Source organism: Cebus imitator, unplaced genomic scaffold (genome assembly GCF_001604975.1).
Source record: "Cebus imitator isolate Cc_AM_T3 unplaced genomic scaffold, Cebus_imitator-1.0 Scaffold131, whole genome shotgun sequence".
Lineage (NCBI taxonomy): Eukaryota > Metazoa > Chordata > Mammalia > Primates > Cebidae > Cebus > Cebus imitator.
Genome location: NW_016107446.1, coordinates 279,228 through 288,094, shown reverse-complemented (window position 1 = coordinate 288,094; position 8,867 = coordinate 279,228). Strand labels below are relative to the sequence as shown.

At 35.0% G+C, this 8,867-nt stretch overlaps 1 long non-coding RNA gene across 1 annotated transcript; it reads right to left on the bottom strand.

Annotated features, from left to right (window-relative positions):
• Positions 1 to 2,980: 2,980 nt before the first annotated feature.
• Positions 2,981 to 8,628, bottom strand: LOC119473080. The gene is made up of 3 exons (XR_005202243.1): positions 8,452 to 8,628; positions 7,223 to 7,375; positions 2,981 to 4,379 (listed from the first exon to the last, which is right to left on the bottom strand). It is a non-coding gene; the product is annotated as an uncharacterized LOC119473080 (long non-coding RNA).
• Between the last annotated feature and the right edge of the window lie 239 nt (positions 8,629 to 8,867).

Below are 8,867 nucleotides of genomic sequence, written 5' to 3'. Positions count from 1 at the left end.
AAAAAAAAAAAAAAAGAAAGAAAAGAAAATACAAGGCAACAAATCATCATGCAATAAAGCAGAAATCACTATAGCTCTATGTGTAACTTTGGCCACTTTACCCCCCAAAGGTTTTTAAAAAACAAAAAATCCTATAGAATTTTAAAAATTTTCCTCGATTGATTTTAAAAGTATTTTCTTGGTAGAATATTTAAAATATATAGAAAGGTCCAAAAGAAAAAATTTCCTAGAATTTCACCCTATATTTCAATGTATTTGCTTAGGACTTTTTTTTCCATGCACATCTAAAGGGTGTACTTTTGACATGATTTTTGGGAATACCTGGCTCAGGAATAGTCACAGCTTCTACATGGAAGAGCATGTAAAGGGGTAGTTTAGCAGCAGATAACAGCTGCCCCTGGGTGCCTTAGTGGTCTTTATTGATTAAAAGAAAACAATCCTAAATGGTTTAGGCATTCCTCTAAAGATGCACTAAAACATTACTCAAGTTTTTGGCAATAAAAATATCATAATGCCAAAAATACCCCATTATTTTATTTACAGGTTTCTTGGAAGAAAAAAATGCATTTTTAATGTAATAGTTCTTGTAGTGTCTCAAATGCGTGATAAGCTTAGCTGGAACAGGAGGCTGCCATTTATTAGACGGAGAGGCAGCTTCGTTTCCTGCTTAAAACAGGATGCCCCTGTCTTGATGGCTCAGGTCTGCAACTTACTCTCTGTAACTTATCAGCTGGTGATAGCATGAATTCTTATCTTCTCTGTCTTCATAATTCTCTTAGCAAGAAGCTGGGTGAATCAATGCTAACAGCCACTGCTAGCCAAATGCCTGACAGCGTTTTCTCCTTTCAGAATCCTTCCAGGCTTCCCCAAACTGCACCCACCCTCCCAGGAGTAAAATTAATTTTTTCATTTTTTGTATTCTCATAGAGTATGTACTCAAGTCTATCACAATATTTATTGAAATGTGTACTCTATTTGTTAAATGTTCATCATCTCTCACTTCCCTCTTGCCAATACTGTAAGCCTGTGAGCTTATTACGTATGGAGACTTAAAAAAAATCTTTCTGTCATCAGAGCCTAGCCCAGGCCTAGTGGGTACTTAATACAAATGCCCGTCAGATACATAAATATTGTACTCTGAAACTGATTTTCAAACCTAAATGTGTAGCCTCCTATTTATTTCTACTACATTTTACCTTTTGGGCCTCAACATCCCAGTCGTGTTTAATTTTACTTGGTTGGAAGATACAACCCCAAAAAATCAAAAGAAAACATAACAACACTGTGCATCAGCAGAATGCAGCGATACAACTTACTTGAAGGAGGTGCAATGGAATTCATAAAAGCAATAATGGCCAAATAACGAGGAATATGTTACTTATTATTACACCGTATTCATGTTTCAGACATGAGCGAACTGAGGCTCAGAAATTGCATGATGAAGGGCAACACAGATTTACTGGCGGAAATAAGACTTCAACATGTTATGCAGGGGAGATGATAGCTGTCCTTGAAATACAGTGGTACGTATGGGATGTTAGCCAAGGCAGCCCTGGTGGAGGAGGTGTCTCTATCTGAGCCCTGTAGGGAATGGACTAGAGAATAGAGATTCCAGGGTAGAGAGCCATAGACACTGAGGACGTCACGGTGCAAGCACCAAAACAGAGTAAGACACGCCAGGGTGACCGGATGTGCGGCAGAGTAGCACACAGTCATTCTGCCCATGTAACTTGTAATTCCTTTTCCTCCAAAAGGCAGCAACTAGCTCATGTGTCGGGGCAGCTTGTCATTTTACTCACTTTTCCTGCAAAACCTATTGCCTTCTTCGTTTGCCTCCAAATTCAGAGGGACCAGAATACAGTTTGAAGGAATAATAGATATAAAAAACAGTGGAGAAAGAAATAGGGCTGTCCATAGATCCTATGGTCTGATTTTAATAACTCATAATCCCCTTAAAATACTAACTCATAATCCAGTTAATGTGCAGAAACACGAAGCATCACTTAAACTATTTTTAAAAGATCTGGGAAAATATTACACATTAATTATTTACTTTGAAGGTATTTAGCATACTAGATATGATAGAAACTCTTGACTTTTTCAATGAGAGAGAATATGGGAAGATAAAGGCTTTATTAAGAGTGTAACGATACTCATTATCAGAACAGTGGCAAAGTTAGTATAATAAAAGGAATTTGGAGGAATTGAATATTATAAATGAAAAAACTTTTAAGGCTTGTGTCCGAGAATTGTGCATGCTGTGTGTTTTTGGCATGCTTTAAATTCTTGAGCCAAGTCTGCTGTAAAAATTCTGCAAACTTGTTAAGCCTTTTGCATCCCAATCAGTTTCTAAGTGTTATCAACTAATAAAATACATTCCATAACAAACATTTGGTAAATATTTAGCATAATTATTGAATTGTACTTACCTCAAGGTTTTATGTTCTTTTTCTTCCACTTCTAAAAAAGCATACTATAGATTTCAGTAGAAGTTGGCAGTCACACAGATGTTGAAGTGTGAATTTTGGATGTTTGCAGGTTGTAAATATGTGGAATTTTGATCGTGAATGGGAATTTAACATTACAACCTTACATGGTTGGAAAGATTCTGCAATAGCAACAATTTCACATTTGCATAAACAGCTTTATTATAGTTGGAGTAATATATAGAAAGAACACAAATTACTCTGACCAGAGTTAAACCTATAAAGCAATCACATTTGAATGAGGATTTTACTTAAAATCATAGACTCATCAACTCTCAAGTGTTTTTATCTTTCACATGAGACAAATTTAGCCTGTTATGAATAAAATCCCTTAATATCTGCATTTTCTGGCTGGCATATGTATACTGCCTCAGTGGAACTTTAAAATAAAATCATACATATGAAAAAATTAAAAAGAGGCAAACAACTAAAGTATTAGACCAAAAAAAAATCTAGTTTTTTACATCAAATAGTAAAATAATTGTCAAAAGTGTTTGCTTTAATTGAATTTTAAACCCTAGAATCTTTTTCGGCTCTTGATTTCACTGTAAGAGTGAGAGAGTGTAGAAACAACTAGAACCTTTTGAAATCTACCCTTCTCTTACCTTTTGTCGATGTTAGTACCATCTCTGTCACTTTGTTCAGTGGAGGTATAGTTTTGATCATGCAATTTTACAGATATTTTGTTAAAAGATTCAGGAAGTTAGGTATCTACATTCCAAATGCAGCAAATTACAAGGTGTTCTTGATTAATCAGAATGCTTTATGACACATCTTTTCAAGCCTCGGGTTGAAAAAATTTGTATGTCCCCATCAAAGGTGTGATATTCAATTGAAGAATTATGCAAGTTAGTTCTGCATTTCAGATAAATGTTGGATTAATTATTTGGCTCCTAGGAAACTTCACTCAGGCATGTCTTAGTTGCATACTGTTTGAAAATAAAAAGCAATTAAACGGAGAAATACAAATATAGTATTGCATGATATTGGTATTTTTATTGTAACTCTAAGTCAGTTTTATATAGCAAAACTCCGAACTTCAGTTGAGGAAGACTTTATAGTTTTTAACTGGTTATTAACTCCATCTCTTAAAAATATTAATTTGTAAATTTGAAGGGAATGAAACAAAATTGTCTAATCATTTGAAAGTTGGTAAGACTATTTAGAAGAAAAGCACTCATATACAGAATGTTATTTTTCTAGTCTCATTCACATTGATGTTAACTTGTCAAGGCTATTCTCATTTCTATATATTTTACCCACTCTTAAAACACTGAATAGAGTTTTGCTGCCTTAAATTCAGAAGCAGAGTGTTAATTCAGGATAGAGAGCAGTAGAAATGTGAAAGTCTTTGTATTTCTCTCCTGACAAATCAATGGCTTGTACAGATACAAGGGAAATAAATGCATTTTACCAGTTAGAGTTCTTTTTTAAAAAAAGGGATGAGGAAAGATGAAGGGAATACTACTAATACTTTTGCAAACATTAGCGAGAGATTGGAGTATATCTCAGCTGATTTTAGTCTTTACTTTAAATTTGAAAACTAAATGAAAGCTGCAATTTAATAATAATAGGTAGCATTTATGGAAAGGTTTCTGTAGGTTCGCACTTCTTTCCACCTATAATCTCATCAGATTTTTATGCACAACCCTATGAGGAAGGAACAAATATTACCCCCATTTTACAGGTTGGTTAACCTGGGAAGAGATAAGTTATGGAAGCTGTCAATGTTTATACTGCAAGCATTTTGATCCCAGGCAGGCTGCCTCTAGATTACACACTCCATTTGCTTGCCCTTCTGTAGCTGAAATCTGTATGACTGCATCTTGTTTTCAGCCCCAAGCAAAGGGCATGACAAGTAATTTTGAACATCGTTCATTTCTTGTAGATGATCTGAAAAGAAAGATAAGGGAAAAGAAAGAATTTAACATCACGTGGGATTCCAGTATCCAGTGACAATGATGGTGCACCTTTTGCAGTGTGTATTTCAAGGTTTTCAATACTTAGGGACATACCTACACATTTGCGTATACTTGTCGACCCCTTAGCTTTTCTCAGGAGAATAACGCTCATTGACCAATCAATCAATCAAACCCTGTTGCTTCTCACTCTGGAGTGTACTACATAAAGTAGCCCAGATAAGAAGCAAATCAAGGGTGCAAATGTCTGCACGTGTGTGTGTGTGTGTGTGTGTGTGTGTGTGTGTGTGCGTGTGCGTGTGTGTTTCGCCCAACTGTTGCTTGGTACCCTAGAGTGTACTACATAGAATTGCCCTGATAAGAAGCAGCTCAATAGCAAACCAAAGTCTGCGAATGTCTGCCTTTGTGTGTGTGTGTGTGTGTGTGTGTCCAAATTGTTGCTGATCTTCTTCTTTGTCCACACTAATGTAATATTCGTGACACTTCTTTCTCCACGAGCTGTTATAGGGCAGTCTCATGACTCCATTTTATTAATGGTTGCTTTAGAGGTTGACTGCTTAGATCCTGGAGATATTCTCAAGGGCTTTCCAAATAAATTTTTGGATGCCAAGTAACACACATTTAACCCAGATGATCTTAAATATACTTTCCAAAATTTGTTCTGACCCCTGCCTGCTCCTGCCTCTTTCTCTTACTATGGCGCTTCTTAGGACTTCTCACCATTGATTTCCAGTTAGCTGCCTTCCAGCGACGTTGTGGGATTGCCTTTTCTGGCCTTCCTGAGATTGGGTGACTGATTCTAGGCAACGAGGTGCAACATTCAATCACTGGTACAAGACACTCTAGAGGACTGTGGCTTCCACAAATTTGAGTCAGGTGTGTAATTTTAAAGTTTCTAGTAGCACATTAAAAATGTTAAAGAAACAGGTGAAATTCATTTTAATAATATATCTTCTTTAACATAAGATATTTAAAATATAATTTCAACATGAAATCCATATAAAATTATTGAGATATTTTATATTCTTTTTTAATTACTATTTTTATTTGGACAAAGTCTTTGCAATCAGGTATATATTTAGCACTTATAGCAATATCAATTCACCCAAGCCCCATTTCAAGTACTCAGTAGCAACACGGGCCAAGCGGCTACTAAGTTGGAGAGGCCAGCTCTGGAGTGCTCTTTGATTCTGCTGCAGTGTAGCCAAGTTTGAGGTGGTGACTTCAGAACTCCCTACTGCCAAGAAGGACCTGGGACACGATGAGCTCTAAACATTGGTTGTTATAAGCCTTTAAAAAAGTTTTGTGTTTTTGTTATATTACAGCGTACTCTACCCTATCCTGCCTGATCTTTCTTTCTTTCTTCAAAATTGGACCACGCACTGTCTAATGTTTCTCACCTGTTTTTGCATCTAACACTTTTAAAATATCCTTCTATTTGTTATACATTCCTCTCCATCACAGCATCTTTTCTATCAGCTACATAACATTGCATGGTATGCGAATGTCATAGTGGATTTAACCAATTGCTCCACTGTTGCACACTTAGAAATTGTTCCCATTTACTCAGTTGCATGATGCTGTAATATTTATCTTTATAGTTAAGTCGTAGGGTATAATAATAATAATGATAATTTTTTTTTTTTTTTTACCAAAAATTCCAAGAAATCAAGTGGTTGGGATAAAGGCACAGCACTTTCTTTAGTGTATGATAGTTATTACTGGTTGTTTCTTGGGAAAGTATCAATGTATTCATTTACCACCTGATGTATGGCACAGAGTATTAGTATGTCTATTATTTAAATTAAATACTTTTTCGTATGTGAGTTAGACAATCGTATTTATTATTTTGCTAATTGCTTGTTCATTCCAACTGTCTTTTCTTACTGACTTGTTTGCCTTTCTTATTGATTTGTAATAATTCTGCCTGTGTGTATGCTATTAAACTTTTGCTGTCATAAGTATGTGCTCTTCATTTGTCATTTTTTCATTTTTTAGATTTAATTAAAAAGAATACACGACTGTATACGATTTTGAACATGCTTTTAGATATAACTTGTTTTTAAAAATGAAAATTTTGATTCTTCAGAAGTAAATGTGGATGCAAAAGCATTGGTTATTGCATGTCAAATATTCAATTTTATTTAAAAATACAGTACAAATAAAGACTACTCCGCTTAGGTCCAAACTAAAGCATTACTGAACATTTTTAGTTAATCATCACATGTTCTTTCATCCTCTTAGAAAGCTACCTGTGAAATCGTCCTGCATTACAGAACAGGATATGCATTATACATCCTAAATGATACATCCTATATTTTTTCATATGAAATACCTTCTCTAAGTTGTGCATTTGCTTTCCACACGGAAAACGTGTAACACCCAATCAATATTTCTAGAATAATTTTAGACTAACTCAAACTAAGTATGTGTTATGGTTTGTTACACCAACATTACTTCTGATGATAATTTAAATTAAAAAATGAGAGTTAATTCTCCTTTTCCACTTGGCCATTTTGGTCCAATGACTCATGAATTCTTTCTAAAAGATTCCCTTTGTTGTAATTTGCTTGGTGGTCCCTGATTCTTGTTATCATTCTATGCTTGCAACATCTGCCTGTTGTTTCTGGGAAAGTGTATTGTGAACTACAAGCTTGTGCTATTTCTTACCACTTGTATGTCATTCTTAACACACACAAGATGATTTGCATTCATTTGTAATCATTGTTCTTTGCAAAATACTGGTAAGAGAGTTATTATAATAACCACCATTTTGCCCATGGGGAAACTGAGACCCAGAAAGGTTAAGTGACTTACCCAAAGGCATACAGTGAATTGATGGCAGAGCTGGAATTGCAGGCGAGCATTCTTGGAGGTTGCCTATTGTTCAGCAAACTCAGCAACAAGGCCTCTTGGCGCTGTGTTCTTTCTTCCAAGCGTCACATTTTCTTATTCCTTCACTCCACAATTCTTTAAGAACACGTGACATGCTCATAATACAAGGTTAGAATAATAATATCTTTTCTTCTATTTTTTCCTTCTCTTGCATAAACGTATTAATCCAACAACTTGGAAATAGGTCTGTAACAGAGAAATCATTCACGCTTTTTAAATGGAAAACAATTGAATGGCATCATTGAAGAATCCAAAAATGTATCTTGTCTTTTCCCTTAGGGGATGGGAAATGCACTCAAGTGAAAAGGAAAACTATGTACTTTTGTACACTCACTTATGTTTACATAATAGGAGGTGAAGAAGAAATATTAATAGTATCACAAATAACCGCTGTGATTTCAAAGTCTTTGTAATTGTTCAGAGTGACTAAGCAGTGTCAGTCTGTAGGGATATTAATTCCAAGTGATCCTTCGAATTTATTTTGGCAGTACAATTTTTTTAACCACTCCAGGTATTATAAAACTGTTAAATAGTATGAAACTGTATTAATTAAACTGTTGAAATAACAGGTTATTAGTGGAAAAGGATTTTCCTGCTTTAAATAATCAAAGAACAGAATGAATTATCCTTTGCAATATTTTCTTAAAGTATAGACTAGTATTGTTTTCAAGTTAAGATTTTGGGGGCAGTTTGGGAATTTTGCATGTTTGTATGTTTCTATATTGGTTTGTGGATGTCAAAATCAATACTGTATTCAGAACTAATAATATACTATGACCTAGAAATTCCTATCTCCTCCTTCTCCCATGCTTCCATTTTCCATTTTAATAAAATTTTTGTTTGTCTATTTAGAATACTGTTTGTAGCTAGTTTCCCTACATTTTAAAATATACTTTTAGCTTTTCTTTTATGTAAATTATTAAAAAATGTGACTTTAATAGGGATCTTTGGAAAGAATATGAAATATATGAACAGAATTATTGTTCAACTTAATTTAGGGCCTGAATTTAGAACATATACCATGTTCTTTTTGCCTCCAGATGGTTTGTTAGTAACCCCCTGCTCCAAGAAGTTATCTTCTCCACCCTCAGGAAGCAAGTCATGTGTATTAAAACGCAATCAGATTAAGAGAGAAGCCTAATCCGACTTACCTTAGAAGTAAGTTTTCTTTCTCCAGCTTTCAGGAATAACACTTCAATACGTATTTATCTAATTTTTTGGTTTTGTATAAAGAGTATTTAGTCACATTGCTTCCTGGAGAGGCTACTCATATCTGCATTTTCTTTCTCCTTATTCCACGGTGTGCTTCCTACCTCAGGAAAATTGGAGATAAGAAGAACTCACCCTCTTTTAGGCAACTGTAAACTTCAGATTTCAGAGAATAATAAAAAAGGAAAATCAATCAAACAAACAAAATATCCTTCAGATTACTCCTAAGTCAAGTAAGTGGCTCATGCCTTTTATATGAAAGTATAACCGTTCTCTCTCCCATCATCTCCTCTCTGCCTCTCTAGCCACCCCTTTGGATTATTTACAGTTCCCCCTTCTCTACCCACCCCGCCAGTTT